This window comes from Tyto alba, unplaced genomic scaffold (assembly GCF_018691265.1).
Source record: "Tyto alba isolate M040663 unplaced genomic scaffold, T.alba_DEE_v4.0 Super-Scaffold_7, whole genome shotgun sequence".
Lineage (NCBI taxonomy): Eukaryota > Metazoa > Chordata > Aves > Strigiformes > Tytonidae > Tyto > Tyto alba.
This window is the reverse complement of record NW_024881328.1, coordinates 16,147,204-16,163,885: the sequence shown is the minus strand read 5'-3', so window position 1 is coordinate 16,163,885 and position 16,682 is coordinate 16,147,204.

The following is a 16,682-nucleotide window of genomic DNA, read 5'->3' as shown; positions in this document are numbered from 1 at the left end:
TTTTTGTTTGGTTTTGTGGTTTTGACACATGGGAGAGGAAAAAAGATGAATGGACATAATTGGCATTAAAGCTTTACTTTGAGGATCTAAACCAGACTTGAGCTATTTACATCCTGTCTTGAGTTAGGATATTAACAAAATATAAGTATCTCTGGTACTTCACATAGAAATACATTGAACATTTGCTGCTTGGAGATCATACCATTTACTGACTGTCTCTTTAGGGGTGTGTTGGATTTTTTTTTTTTTTAATTGGGAGAAGTGTTTGATTATGAGATATTTTTAGATTTAAGAAGCTTTATAATCCCTTATCTTCTCAACATGAGAACAGAGCCAAAACAGCAACAGCTCAGTGTTGTCTCCAAGTTTTAATGGCGTGCTTTGCAATGTTAGAGTGTAATGAAGTTTGCCAGGGAAGGGCTGGATTAATCCTGTCCTATGAGAGACCTTTGCAAAAATAAATCTAGCCATGTGAGCAAATTTTAAATAAATGGGTACATTTGCCAGTCTCTGAATGCAGGATTAATTTTTATGCCTGCTTGATTCATGTGGGATCTAAAAAAACATGAGCTTAAAGTGTAGGAAATATATATGAAAGTTGTCATTGGGCCATAATTCACCTTGACATAAGTGATGGGGAATTCATATGGATAAGTGAAGCCTTTGAGGGCATGGGCCATAGTTATTAAATCAAACTTTTCTATGAATACAAGATTTCAGGAGGTTGTGTTTGCAACACACAGCCTTTGTATTCAGGAAGTCTGTGGGGAAGGAGGATTTGATTACACTTTTGGAAACATTCATTTGGGTCTGAAATAGCTTGTCCATTTAGCCAGACTCATTTATGACTTCTTACTTGCCCTTTATAGAGTATGCAGGTAAACTAAGTTGTTTGTTAGTATTCAGACAGGGTTTTCACTCATTGCTTTCCAGAATGTCTCCTAAACACACACGTACAGGTGTGCTAATATCAGAATAGAAACTTTGTCACTGGTGTTGTCCTTTCTTGGCTGTTAAGTTGTTGTTCCCCTGCAGTAAAAAAAAGAATCTAAGCAGAAACTCTGACATGCTGCATCTTTGATAAATGGTAAATCATCTGAATGAACCTGCCTACAAAAACAAATGTTGAATGTTATTCATGTGGAGAAAAATCCTGGATAAAGGACATGTTTACAGAAATCAGACTGAATTTGAAAAATATTGCATGGGAGACTTGCCCCTTTTCTGAGTACAGAATATTGGTTGTGCAGGAATTTACTTTGTGACCCAATTGTCTATTCAATTATATTTTGGATAAATTTGTTTTACAGTCTCATGTCCAAAATCTTTAATTCCTTTAAGTGGTATAAATGGGATCAGTTAGCTGCAGCTCAGGTTTCTGGGTCTAAGCATTGTTGCCATGTCACTTGTTAATATAGGAAGGTTGTTCTGTCCGTGGTGCATGCTTCTACAGATGAGTTAAATGCTTACTTTCTTTTTGAAGTATTCATGTCACTATTAATGTACAATGTTTCATCACTATTAATGTACAATGTTTCTTCTTATTTCAATTCCAAATCATATACTAGGAATGACGCTTTCTCAAATTTCCATCCATGCACCAAATATCCTCACTGTACAATAAATTAATTATCCTGCATCCAGTATGTATTGTTTTTGTAAATGATTGTAATGAGTAATATGGAAGGGGTAGGTGAAATGTAATCAAGTCCATTACTTGTAAAAAATCAGGCAAAGCTTAGCCCATTGAAAGTTAGGCATCTGACCTAAATAAGTGCATAACATTGCCTATAGCCTTTGGACAAGAATTGGTCCACTTGGAAGCCGATTTGTTGATCTGCTATAGTCTCTGACAGTAAACAATATCCAGATGCTTCATTTAAGTAGAAGTCTAAATTTTAGACTATTAAAGTGAAATATGTTTTCAGAAGCATATTCCCTAATTAGATTTTAATCATAGAATAATTTGTGTTGGAAGATACCTTTTAAGATCAACCTCCCTGGTCAATATCTTTTTATATTTGGTGTTAAATCCACTTTTTTTAATACTCTATTGCATCTGATTATTTTTCCTTTCCCTTTGGTGACCAGCTGGAGTGTTACTGGAGACTTTACTCATCTTATTTCGCTGTGACTGACGCAAACAATCTTCTGATGTACTTTGGAGCTCCAGTGGCTAAGCTGATTTATAGCAGCTGCAAGTCTGGCCCAGCAGCTATGACCCAACTATTGATAAAATCTGGAAGCTCAACAAATGCAAAGAAATAGATTTTTTAATATACATTTCTATTTGAAGGGTGGTCCATAGAGTCATTCTTTGACTCTGAGTTGTAATCATATTCGTGTTGTTCAGATGATATACTATGCCTGGGGCTGCAATGCATCATGAAAACCGCATTGTGTTGGATACAAATACAATCTGCAGTTGAATAGGACTCTTTTTCACTGTTGTCTATCAAAATTTCTATTACTGGCTCAGTCATTCATTAACAAAAATACAAAGCATGTGTTTTGAGCTCTGTACAGGACCATCTATTATGCCAGTCTTGTAAAAAAGCACTGGCATTGATTTTTAACTGGACAGTAGATGTTTAAAAAAAATTATTTTCCAAAGGCTATTTTTATTCTTTTTAAAGTGGAAATAAGGATCTTGGCTCATTTTCCAGTCGTGTGTCCATTACACAGGCCATGGAATGACTCATTTATAAGGGAGCAAAACTACCTGAATCCAGCATTTGCAAATTTTGTTTCCTAAACTCTGTTCTTGAATTAACACCTCTTGAGAGAAATGATGACTTTTGCACATGGATTTGGCTATCTCCAAACAGCAGAGAAATCTCTATAGAAGAATTCCTCAATGCCTCAGAGAACTACAACTCCAGTTTTCTTGGGTAAAATATCTCTTTTGATCTGTGGCCATTTTTGGTAGATGAGGATACTTCAAGATATACAGAAAAACTGGGTTGGTTTTGTTTGTATGTTTTTTTTCTGTTGTTTTTTTCTGTTGTTGTTGGGTAGGTTTTTTGGTATGGTTGGAATCTATTCCTAGATATGTCTTTCTATTATAAATGATTATTTATTATTATATTATATATTACTATTAACACTGTAGTAGATAGTCTGAATCATTATAACTTGGGGGAAACTTAAGACCTTTATCAACAAATATCGGTCAGCACCTAAATTTCTAAATATGTGGAAAAATTATTCCTTAAAAGCATGAAGAGAGAATGTAACATCCAGCCATAGTGAAGATGTATGGAAAAGAAAGCATGTTATGCTGCTTAATTTTCTGCTGTCTGACATATTTACTAAGTTTTTGATAGGTGTGTATCTGTGCCAGGTTTCTGCAGAATATTTATGTTTAGAGATTCAGCATGACCATGCTGATACTTGAAACATTGATGGCCCTTTACTTGAAAGCTAAGGGGGGACTGACTAGAAAAGCACCAACTTTTTTGAAGGTAAAACCTCAAGTTTACATGATAAAGTGAAAATAAACTTGTCTGCTTTTATTTATCAGAACCTTGGAAGTGATTTCCCACTTTGCAAAAGGTTGGGTTTTGGAAAAGGCTACTCTTCAGTGTATTTGTGGGAGATTTGGAAAACTCATTTTGATTTAGATCTGTAACTTACAATTGAGTACCTTCCATAGGTAGCATTCGTTGATTTGGAAGAGATATGTCCCTGTTTCTGAAACAAAAATTTAAAATTTGGGAGTTTGGTGAGGAAGGAATCTTTGCCTACTTAAGCATTAGGAACATAAGTTAGTATTGTAAGAGCTGTACCACAGGTCTCTTATTTTTGTTCAAGCAATACTTTTAATATAAATTACAGCTTCAACAAGATAGACTGAGGGAGTGGGGAGAGAGGTGGACTTTTCTTTTTTGTTATAATTCATGTTTTTCCATTCAAAATTATAGTGTTAATGAAGTAACATATTTCAATGGATGAAGATCAATTTCATTATTTTAAGTATTTGTTTTTTAAAATAACTCTGACCAGCAAATAGAAAAACTAGGAGAATGGCATAGGAATATTCCAGACATGGAAAAACAATTCATAGGCAGGTAGATTGAGAGGAAGAAAAGAAAAAATGTTAATATGAAAGTTTCCTAGGGTTTAGTCATGTCCATATTAAAAATGACAATGCACCATTATGAATAGAATGGCTTACCAAATTAATATTGTATTCCAGGCTCTGCTAGAAGCCTTTTAATGCTGCATTAAAAGGAATGTATGGGGAGTCTAAATGAGCTATAAAATTATTTTTTTCACATGCTTGACCCTGATGTCACACAGCATGATAGGGCCACAAAATTTGTATGCTAACTAGCTGTTAGCAACACCGTTGCTTGTTTTTTTTTATCTGTATATAGCTTGGTGAGTCTTCCTGTTTATGATCTCTGCTCTGCACTGTTGCCACATAATTCTTCCCATCAATAATAATCACAAACGTGTTTACTTAGAAGAAATATGGGGAATGAATATGCTATACTGCAACCTAAGGGAACCCTCATAAATAAGCACCTGTGAAGGAAATAACAATCCTGCTTATAACAACATGAATTTTTTGCTAACCACTACTAAGCATTTAATGGTACATCTTTTGAAACAGAATGAGAAAATGCAAGTTCATGGTAATCCTTATTTGACAGTGACTAAGGTAATACATATCCTACACTCTTTTTTTTTTTTTTTTTTTTTTTTTTTTTTCTCTAAATACCTTCCAATAAATAATGACCCAAACCTGAATTTGGTACAGTAAGTATAGATTTTGTTTATTGTGTAGCATAACTTAGACAGGATTTGCGGTCAGCCAAAGCACCTTACTCTCTCCTATTTTTTTGCTCTAACAATACAGCTGGGAAGAAACAATCTATTACACTTCATTAATCCTTTTAATATGTCGTCTACATTATTTTCTCTTTACTTTGTGGTTACAATTAATATTTAACTTCCATTATACAAAGTCCACTTTATCTTTATTAAATTCTATTTGCTAGGCTTTAGTGTCAAAGCATTGCTGGGACAGCATTTGGAACCCAGTATCTCTTATGTTGATGTTTAGGCAAACTTGTGAATTACAGTTTCTTATTTCTTCATCTGTGTAATTGGTAGAGATGGAGAACAAGAAGCATTGTTTTTACTCTGTTTGCCTCCTTCATAAACCTTTATCCATTACAACTTGATTTCCAATTTCTAACCAATTTTCTACACTGCTTTCTGTTTTCCTTTGCTGTTTAATTCTGTTGGAACAATTGACTACAACAAGGTGTTTTGGTTTGTAGGTTTTTTTTTTTTTTTTTTTCCTTCTCATACATGCTTGGTTGTAACTATTTGAAGTTCTAAACCTTAGTTTTCCAATACACGTCTTCAAAACTGCATTATCTGTGCTCTGTCTTCATATATATTAGTGACAGTACTTAACACAGAGTTCTTAATTTTGACTCTAAGCATACTGGGGAGGTGTCTTACCATGATGTGAAATCTCCAGTTTCATGTTCAGTACCAGACTCAATTAAGGACATTATTTCTTAGTCAGGGATCTCATCTTGGGTACTAGGAAATCCACCTGGTACTAATATTCAAACAACATTTTTTCCTGTGTTGGATGGGCATCAGTGGAACATCCCAGCAGTCATTAAGACTCTTCCTGTTTACTTTGGAGAAAATACTACACCAACAGTAGTTTCAGTTCACTGAGAATTTATATTCAATTCCCTTAATCACTCATGGACCAGTCTCCAGAGTTTATGGATGGGACTAATATAGCTGAGCAAAGACTTTTAAAATTTATTTTCACACTTTTCCCTGGAAATAAAACACAAAATTTGTATGAATTAAGAAAATTCTCTTTTAAACTACCCAAGTTTTTGTTAAAGTGTTTTAATCTTAAATTAGTTGTTTTCCAAATTAATTACTTGACCTTCCCATAAGTGTCTCATTAGTTCAGCTTTGGTCCTGTTCTAGATTTGAAACCAAATAATTAGGCTGATGTGAAGTCTGAACTGGACATACTTACGTTGTTTTGCATGCAATGTTACCATAGGGTGGAAACAATGCTTTCAACTTTGCAGAAGTCTTAGGGAAGTAAGAAAGGGGGAGGAAAAAAAAAATATCCCTGTATTCTCTCCATTGTTTGTTATTTGTATCATGATTTTGTCATAGAAGTGTATGATTTTTAGGAAAGACTGGTTTGGTTTTGTTTTTTCCTATGCCAGGTATAATGGCGATATGAATGGATCTGGAAATTGCAAGATGTATATAATAATAGTTCTGCCTCAGCATGGAAAAATGCGGGATGGAAGTACAAATAATGAAAAAAATATTTGTAATCAAATGAGTGAAGATGAGAAATTGAGACAGTTTGGAGAAAAAGTCCTGGAACCTGATTCTAATTAAGTTAGTAGAAGCTTCAATGATGCAGTTTGAAATATGAAAAGGATAGGAAAAAAATAGCAACAAATTTGGAGTAGCCTTTCACTTTTTGGAAGCTGTCTGGGAGCAGAGAGAAGAGGGGTTTTGCAGAAGTGGGGTTTTGTTGAACAGAATAAACAGGGAATAGAATTCCTCTTAGGTGTTTGCAATGTTATCATCAAAAAGATAGTGATCAATGGAGGGGGGGGGGGGGAGCACAGCAGTAAGCAAAACAGAGGCTGTTTGTAGGCAGGAGCCCAGCATTGGGACTGCCCAGAGTTCTGAGACTTGTCCTAAAATGATTACTCTCCAGAGGAAACTCAAGACCATCTTTCAAATTAAAAAGAAGAGGAAACAGTTATAAAAAAGCCAAGATTTGCAAAGTCAGCTCCAGCCTGCTGTCTTCAGTTTCCCTTTTGTCAGCAGAAGTTGTTGAGAGGCAGCTTGGTTTCCTACCCATGTTTGTTCTTCATGTTATTAAATATCAACCTTGAGCCAAACAGAGTAGAAGTTAGAAAATATGTTAGAAATTATGAAAGAAAACTTAAAAGATCAATTCCTATAAGGGGCACAAGACATGTTGGGTACAGGATCAGTTAAACAACCCTGTGGAATACTGGCATCTTTCCTGGGGCTGGTCAGGGTGTGGTTATGCTTCAGGTTTTAAAGTAAAATTGTCTTTATAGTTCTTTAGTTAGTGGCTTACAGATAGGAATGCTCTTACACTAGTAGAAAACCACATTTACAAGGATCTTGTCTTTCTTTAAATACAAGAGAACAAGCTGAGAACTATATAAACACAACTTCATTTGTGTTTTAGAGTTTCTTGCCCAAACTGTCAGTCTTTCATTTGTGTGAATAGATCTTCAGCTGATGTAAATTAGGGAATTATCATTTTCTTCTCATCAAGTAATTGTTTATGGACAATGTGTTTCTGTTCTGAACTCAGTCTATATTGTCTCCCTGACTTGAGAACACTAGATTTGAAAGTGTCAGCTGCTCAGTAGGTTCTCCAATGTGAACTTTTAAGTTTTATTTCCATCTATCAGAATTTGCTTCTTAAGTGGTACTTGTATTGGCACCATATGTTAAATGAAGGCTTAAAAATCAATGCATGTAATTAAAAGGACTGTGAACTATCCTGCATTTAATACAACATGTGGAGGAGGGAAGGCATGGGAGTTATGGAAGAGAGCTATGGATCTTTTTAACAGAGACTGTTTTTGACCTTTCTTTTAGTGTCCAGTAGAGACTACTCTTCAGGGTGGGAGATGAATACCTGTAGAAGCACTGTGTACAAGTACAATAAAGCCCCAGTATGTAAAACCAAACCTGTCTGCTTTCCAATTCTGCCAGCTGCAGTCTTATGAACTGAATTCTTTAGGTCAAGGTATCTACAAATCATGTAACTAGCTGTCTGTTCTGAGCCTTTAGTGCCGAAGTTTGAGACTCATGCCATCAATCTGAGATTTTAAACTATGTGAGCACTTTTTTGTGTTTTCACCAATTAAACAATAGTACAAGAATGTGTCAGAGAATACCTGAGGAAGTTCATTGTCTTCACTGACTTTACAATAGTGGAGAAATTGGTTTTGTTTTTCTATTGTTTGGTGGGTTTTTTTGTTTGTTTTTTTTTGTTTGTTTGTTTTTTTTTGTTTGTTTGTTTGTTTTTTTTTTGTTTGTTTGTTTGTTTTGTTTGTTTGTTTGTTTTTGGGGGGGAGGGGGATGTTTCTGGGGGAAGAAGTTATTTTGTTAGTGGATTTTGTTTTGTTTTTCCAGTGTGGCATCCCTAACTATTTTTAGTGACACAGACCACATATTGTGAATATATTTTCTATGGACAATATCTTTGATTTTCTTGATTTGTTTCAAAAGTATTACAAGCAACACTCTTGTCTTCCAAAATCACAGTCTGAAATCCACCATTACAAAAGAGATGGAGGGCAGTGTTGTTTCCTGGGTCACAAACATCTAGATGAGGTCTAGCTGGACTTAAGCTGTTTATTTCTTAGCAGCAAAAGCTGCCTTTTTTTAACAAAGTATCATATAATAACAATTTCATAGTATGCTATTGTGAGTTTCAGAAACTGATATTTTAATCAGATCTGTAGAATTGCTTGGGAACCATTTGCTGTGCCTAGGAGAAAAAAGGTGATCACTTCCAACACACTCTGCTCCTACACCTTCTCTGTGCAATTTATCATTGCTGTAAACTGCTACCTTGGAACAAGGGGATAGTTTGAGTTGTACAGTTTGAGGAACTTCTCCAGATCCAAGTTCAATCTGACAAACAAGATGAGCAGACTGAGTTGGCTTTCACTGATGATTTGCACAAAGAATTTCTGAGCCTTGGCACACTGGCTTACAAACTGAGTGTTCCTTCTTTGCTTCTCTGACATGGAAATGTAACCTAAACTCTTGCATTTGGGTCAAGGACTTGTGATTCAAGTTAATCGGGTTGCAAATTGGATCCTGTGGCACAGTAATACCTCAGACCACCTCTAAATGAACAATGATTCTGTCCGAAATAACTATCTTAAACCAAAGTCCTGTTCTCCGTGTGAAAATCCAGCAAGCAATGGATTCATTCTGGCTTCCTGAGCATCGTTTGTCTTTGTCTCATTATTGTATTTCTCTTTTTAATTGGTGTTTTAGGCAGTGCTATAGAAATGTGCTCATGAACACAATATAAAAACTGATTCAGAGTTTGTCATGTTTTCTGATGTGTTGGTGTTTCCAGTGGGTGTATTTAATAGGAAGATGTAAGACATCCCAGCATGTGAGGACTGCTCGTACATAGGTAATCCATAGGAGACATACCAAGATGGCACAATCAGATGAATAAAGCATATTTGGGGGAAGCCAGGTCACCCTGTAGTTTTTGACTTCACCAGTGCTGAAAACATCTTACTAGGCCAGGGCTCTGAATATTATGACTCTGAAAAGGAAAGAGATCAGATGAAGAATATTTCAGCTGTTTGCTTTTTCCTACCAGTCATATTTCTGCACCTCTTGCCCCCAAGAACTTGTATTTTCCAGTGCCTCAGCGTTGTGGCAGCACTATGAGAGAAGTCATTGCACTCCGTGGCCAACCAGCCACTCCTGAAGTGTATTGCTGCATGCCCTGTGCTATTCATGTTCACCCTAGAGACTGAAAATGGTAGAGGTGTGTCTGGTGTCTTAGATGCAGTCAGACACCTTTGTCTGAAGGGTGCTCTGCTTAGCTTTAATCTGTGCCTGTTGGCTGCTCCCCAGGAGAGTGTCAGTGGTAGTCAGAAAGCACCGCTGTATACATCTATTCCTCTGATGCCTTTAGACACTGAAAAGCCAGGGTCATGACTTTGCAGAAAACATTCAGAAATCATCTTGAGGGTCTTCTTTCAGCCCTACCTTAATGTCCTCCTTCAGCTCAGTGTATTTCCTTCTTTTGCCTTGCTGTGCAGGAGAATCACCTTTTACACTGCATTATTTAGTATCTCAGGAATGGGTACTACAACTTCAACTGTTCTGAAGCTGCCAAGCAAACATCATCTTGGATTATTTAAAGGAAACGGGGATTTCTCTGTGGTTCTGAGCAACCAGGCTACAGGAAAAGGACAGGTGTGTGTGTGTATGTTGATTTAAGAGTTTGTACTTTTAGTTGGGTTTTTTGTTTTGTTGAGTAGTGGTGTTTTGTGTTTTTTTTTTTGTTTGTTTGTTTTTTTTTTTGTTGTTGTTGTTTTTTTTTTTTTTTGAAGTCATACCAAACTGTATGGATAAAATGGGGATGTTGATCTTAATGAAAAACAAAAGAAAATCCTCTTCCTCTCACGTTGAGTATGACTCCCTCTTCCATCCCATCCTGGCTAGTTCCAGTAGGTCTATGCAAGTATCTCCTCTTTGGCTATTCAGTTCTTGGCTTAACCTGTGGAAATTATAACTTAATGTATTAATTAGTGCTAGTGTTGTGTTACGCTAAGGTGGGAAACCATGCAAGCCATTTGTGCATATGTTAACAGTAAGTTAGTGTGGGGTTTTAGGAGTATTATATGACTAAACCTTAAGTCCTGCAATACAAACAATAAAATCCTCCTCCCTACTGGAGTATTAAGTAAGATTATTTTGGGGGTTGGTTCCAGTTCAGATGTCAAGAGATTTGTCCAGATCTCTTTCCTGGAAACATAATTTTTCTTGTTAGTTTCAACTGATTTATAATTTCCAGATGAGCTAGCAATCCATGAAAAGCAATCCTTTGGTATGATATTTGTGTATATCATCAAATAAGAAGATTGGAGTAGTGCTGAGAAGGAAGTTTAATTTAACTCAGTTTAACTTCAATTTTAAACAAAGATATCTTATCTTTTGTTTTTGAAGTACAGGCACTTCTGATGGCCTTGACTTTTTGATACCAAATCACAAAGTGTGCATTTCTATTACTGATCCCTAAATGTAATTAGAGAAGCGTTCAACTAGGTGTCATGAACTTAATGGCTGTGAATGTTTTTCTTGGAGTGCAAGTGACTTGTTCTTGACTTTTGATATGCAGCAATGCTAATCTACGCTGGGAGCTCTCAGAAACATCATAGTGTACAAATTTTGTATATATAGTTTATACTACCAGTATTTATACACAGTATAAATACACATTATAAAAAAATTAATGATATTTAGTTTTCATTTTTTCTGTAGACAGGAAAAACTTCTCATTTAAATTTAACCAAGTGAGAGAATCCTTTTGGCATCTGATGTGAACATACTGTACAAGCCAGTGAAAAAAAGTCATGCAGCTTATTGATTTAAACTTGTGAATGTTTTTATTGTACTTTAAGGAATTTTTGTGCTGATGTACCTTCCAATGATCTACTAATTCAAAAGATACAAAATCGAAAGCTCGGAGTTCAAGATGATAAGGTTAACAAAGAATCTTTAAACATAGTGGGTCCTAAATAATTTGTTTATCTCTAGAACATGAAATAGTTTGCAAAACTGACTGGTGAGAAACACCCCAAACTTCTTAGTTTATTTTTTTTCTCAGTATAAAATTGGAGTGTTGATCTTTTCTTTTGTATTAAATAGGTCTGATTTCCATGGGGGAAACAAGCTTTTTATTTGACATTATGTAAAAGATTATTTTTACCCCATGTTAACATTTTCCATGTTATCATATATCTAGGTAGGTCTAATAATCATATACAAATGAAGGATGACTTCCCCAGTGCAACCATGTAGGAAATTCTATTATAACTGGTACATTCTTACATTTTTACTTAGACAAAGAAGGTAACTGTGTCAATTGTGAGCTGGCATCAGGCGGTCTAGCTTGGGTGCAGCTGTAGGCTTTGATGTTGGGAACTGTATTCAAGATATTTCAACACCCTGTGACCTTGAATGGCAAGGGTTTGAGTGGTGCTGCTTCGGGTAACATGAGAACTGTCAGGGTGCTAGAGTTAGAGCAAGCTCATGGTCTTCAAGGTGTTATAGTTTAGGTGTGCTCTGGCATTGCTGTGTCAGCAAGGATTGTTATGCCAGAAGTGACACTGTAGGTGGGATATCCTATTTCAGTTTTGTTTGTTATTTCTTTGTTTTGTTTTGGAAAGGGGAATTATTCATTACAAAGCCAGAATTCTGGGTTTACAGGTCACAGCCTACAGCCTCAGGCTGTCTGTAGTGAAGTCTGATCCCTTCACCTCTATCACACAAACAGCCTGACTCTTTGGACCCTCAGGAGGGTGGAAACAGGGTGTTCTGTAAGAAAAGTGCACAAATGCTTTTGCCCCAGCACTGTGAACTGATCAGGTGCAAGCTGCTTCTCTCTTGTATTTTCAGTCATCTATTAAAAACGTGGTGATATTGTGAGAGAACCTCAGTGTGGTGCAGTTTAGAGTGGAGGTCTAGGTGTACATGCCTAAGTTCTGCAGACCTAAAAAGTTCTTATTAATTCAGGGAAGGATTAAAAATGCATTGTATTTTTAATGGGCAAAAATGAAACTACTTGAAGCACTGATTAAAAGAAACAAAAGTCCCTAGCATTTCCATCAAGTTTCTGTTTTGCCTGTCTGTTCATTGTTGTAAAAACTAATTGTTAGAGGCATGATTCTGGGGATATTTATGGGCTGTCTTGCCAACATGTCTACAGCTCTTGATGAAAAAGCCTTATGGTTTCTCTTTGTTTGATGAGTTTCAAAGGCTTGCTGCTTTGAAGTTAGTGGCATTGCACTTTTTTTCTTCTACCAGTTTTCAGGTTCAGAAGTGTTTTCGCAATGCATATAGACAAAGGTTTCACACAGTCTTATTTCTGCAATAATGTAAAAGGCACAAGGGAAATTTGAGAAATGACTAGGTTTTTAGTTTCCCTGTGAATCAATCAGTATTCTTTGAAAGACTTGAAATGTTGGTAAATTGTTACACTTTATCTATTAAAAAGAGAAATAAGGAAAAGATACCTTATAAATTTTAGCTCTGCATATTATCTTGGGAAAGAAAGACCTGCACTGAAAGGTGCTTATGCTAAGCAGACGAGAACACGCTCTTAAAAGGAAGCACGGTTTGCAACTTTGCTCTGTTTGCAGACTGAAAAGTACCAAAGATGTGCAGAAGTCCCTCTGTTTAGAAATTCATGACAGCAATGCCAAGTTATAATGTATTTGGAAGTTTGCAGTTATATTAAATAAAATAATATTTTATTTATGTGAGCAATTTTGTTAATGTTCCTGAAGTTCATCAGTGTACAGTGTAGCTCCTACATCACTAGAGGTGACCGTAATTGTAATTAAGATGTATTACTGCATTTAAATATGAACACCAACAAAGCTATTGTGGCATTGGTAAAATGGCTGGCCTGCTATTAGAGGCCACTATCCAAACTTATCTGAGAGCTCCGTGTTATCCTTCACTGTGCTTTGAGTATGGCGCTTTCATAGCTAAGAAGCTATAAAAAACAATATTGCCCCAAAAGATACTCCTGAAACCATTCAGAGGATCTCAAACCTGTCAGTATTTGATGTTTCAGAAAGTCTAAAAGCTTTATTATTCACATCAGTCTGTTTGATTAAATGAAGTTTGTATGGTAGTTGCTGGATTTAAATTACCTGAGAGCCCAAGGATTATAAAGTTCCTGAGCAACTAGAATGGGGGGGGGCAATGAACTAGGTTACCCTGACTCAATGGATTTTTATAAGCAAACCTATTTCTAGGCAATTGATTTTACATTATTCGTTATTTGTTTGAGGTTTGAATGGCAGTTAGAATATTATAAAAAATAATGAAACTCTCTAAAGGTAGTGGAAGTACAAATTCAAGTACATTTACAGGTATATGACTCAAAAAATGCTTTTATCCTTGAAAATTAACTTCATTCATTTTCAATACAGTGAGGAAAACCAGCTGCATTTCAAAACTCAATGTTTTGTTTATTAACACTTTGTCTTACTTGTCTTGTTTTAAGAAAGATAGAGCTCCCAAATTCTCCCATTACTCTGATTATTTCCCTGATAAGATGTGATTTCAGCTGAGATTTAGGAGGTCAGGAATAGCCAGTCTGGTAATTAATTCTTGAAGAGAATGGGATCTCAGGTATGCATGAAACTCTGATTCACAGTCTCCTTCCTGATCATCACTTGTAAATCATCATGTTCATAAGTGATCTTTCTTTCCATTGTAAAATAGGGATTCCTAGGTATGAATGAACTGTATGAAAATAAGTTCTCTGTGTATGATTCTGGTACATGAAAAATAAAGGATTCTACACCTGATTTTACCCAATATTTGAAACCCGTCACTGCTGACCTGTTTCTGCTATGCAGCCCTCTTCCTTTAGAGAAGACTGACTTTGCTCCCAGACATAAGAGGCAGGGCACAGAAATACCAATCCAGAACTTCCTCAGGAACAAGCTTGTAATTCAAGTTGAGACTGTACCTTGACGACTCCACACTTGAGGGTAAAAAATAACCCAGGCTTTTTCTGGTACTTGTTTCTTTCTTCCTCAGTTTAGCTGCTATGGCTGATATCTTCATAAAAGGGAGTCTACATTAAAGCCCATGATTTCACCTTACTTTTCCTCATTTGTTGTTTACAATGACTTTACAGTACCATTGGTCTTTGTACCATAACCAAATCATAGCTGCACATGGCTATTAATGGTTAAGATCCAAATAAGCCCATATATACACCAGGAAGGTCATAAACGCTGAAGTTTTAAGAAAAATAAACAATCCTATCTGTTTTATACCATGCAGAGCATGAACAGCGTAACAAAATCTTTCACTAGAAACAATTCTCTTTTTTTTTTTTCTTAATATTGAGGATATTTTGATTGAAAAACACTATTGCAGAAAAAAATTAAAAGTAACAGCTAAAGTTACAGAAAAGTAGAAAAGAAACAAGGCCATTTAACATATTAGAAGTTGGAATTAGATTATTTGGCTAGAAGATTCACTATAGGATTCAAAATTTGCTAGATATCGTTCAAACTTATAGCAGCAAATTTGGTTTTCTAACCAAGACTTGTCTCAGAATGCCATGCTTTCATGTCACAACTTATTTTAAGGCATCCCAGTTGTTTAGTTGAGTGAAAGGAATTTAAAGGAAAATAATTACAACAAAAATTCCTCTCTGTAGTAGAAATGGTAGCTCTTAAGATGTTCTGAAGTCATGATACAGTCCTAGTGTATATGGCTGGGTAAAATAAGGACTTTACTATTAATCATACATGAGGTCTTGACAGCCATGAGCAGGGCATGAGAGGGTGCCTGAGACATGGGACACCATTCAGGAACAAATTAGAGAAGGGTGGCAAAGGCTGTCTCTAACACTGTGGCAGCTTGCCTGAGTCATGGGGTCCATGACTCCTGGACTATCAGCCTTTCTCACCCTTTCCTACTGTCTCACTGACTCCCACTGCACTTCCCCAGCAGCTCTGTGGCTTCCCTGTGGAGCCAGAGATATGACAAAGTAAGGCACAGAGGAGGCAAGTCCTGACACAGTGATGGGAAATATGAACAGCACCTTTCTGCTTTGTGTCTTCAGCAAGTCCATGTCTGCTTAATTCTCTATCTTTTTAACCCCACTATTTCTGAGGTGCCTCTTAGGGCTCCCAACTGATGAGTTCTTTATAGATCTCTGTTTATCCCAAGAGCCTCTACAACACACTATTTGTATTGGAGCTATGGACAGATGAGGCAGACTCAGTGCAGTTGCCAGATGTCAAGTCCCCTCCTTAAAGCACAAAAGCGCTAAAGTTTCTTGAATGATCAATGCCAGGTAGTTTTGTATCACTTCAATAAAACCTTATCTTTTTTTATATTGTATGTTTGTTCTTGGAAATTACAGAAATGTCTTCGCTGAAGCTTTCTCAATATGTTTTGCCTGAGGTAGAGACAAAGGTTGGGAAATTGCAGCCCAAGAGTTTAAGTTTGGAAAAGTTGGAAACAATCAGAGTTTGCTGTGATACATCAGTCAAAGACTGGTGTTAGGCATTGCTGTCACTTCTGATAACAGGCAAACTGTGTAAAAAGAAAATAAATCAACAGTCTAAAAACTACGTGTTATTTACTCATGTTGCCATTGAAGCACAAAGTGGAAGCTTTTATACTGCAACTCTTCAGCCATTGCCCTCAATGCACAATTTTTTGCGTTGTACCTTGTATGATCATTTAGTGGAAGATTTTAAATTTTTTTAACATTAACATATAGTGACTTCTAAAGGTTTTTATGAAATTTTGTAGAGTTGAACAAGGAGAATGTCTCTTGCAACCTGATATATGTGCTGTTCCTCAGATGTTTGAGGCTGGCACTCTTTTAACTTTGTTGAAACCTATTATTTCTGAGGAATTTTGACCATATTGAAATAAGGTCTTTTAAAAACAAATTCTTAAATCTGTTGGTCATAATCAGCTTTACGGGAGTGCTGATTGTGTGTTGGTGCTCTTCCTTTGGGCGGAGCTCCCTGTATGACAGCACAGAGCTTGAGTGGCTGAAACTGCCAAGAGAAAACAAGCAAAGTGTCACCAAAAGGTGCCCTGGTAACTTATTTCTCTTGTGCTCCCTGTGCTGAATCTAATGTTGATCTGATTACCTAGTGAACTAGATCAGGGAACTGATTTAGCTGAAAACCTTCAAACCAGAAAGTTAAATTATTTCTTCTCTATCTGAGCAACTTCAGTTAGAAAATATTGTTGTCTCCTGATTTAAAAAAAAAAAAAAAAAAAAAAAAAAGTGGAAAAGTCCTTCCCAGCTTTACTGTAGTGATGGATGAGTTTTCCTTTCTGCAGGTTTCTCTCTTGAG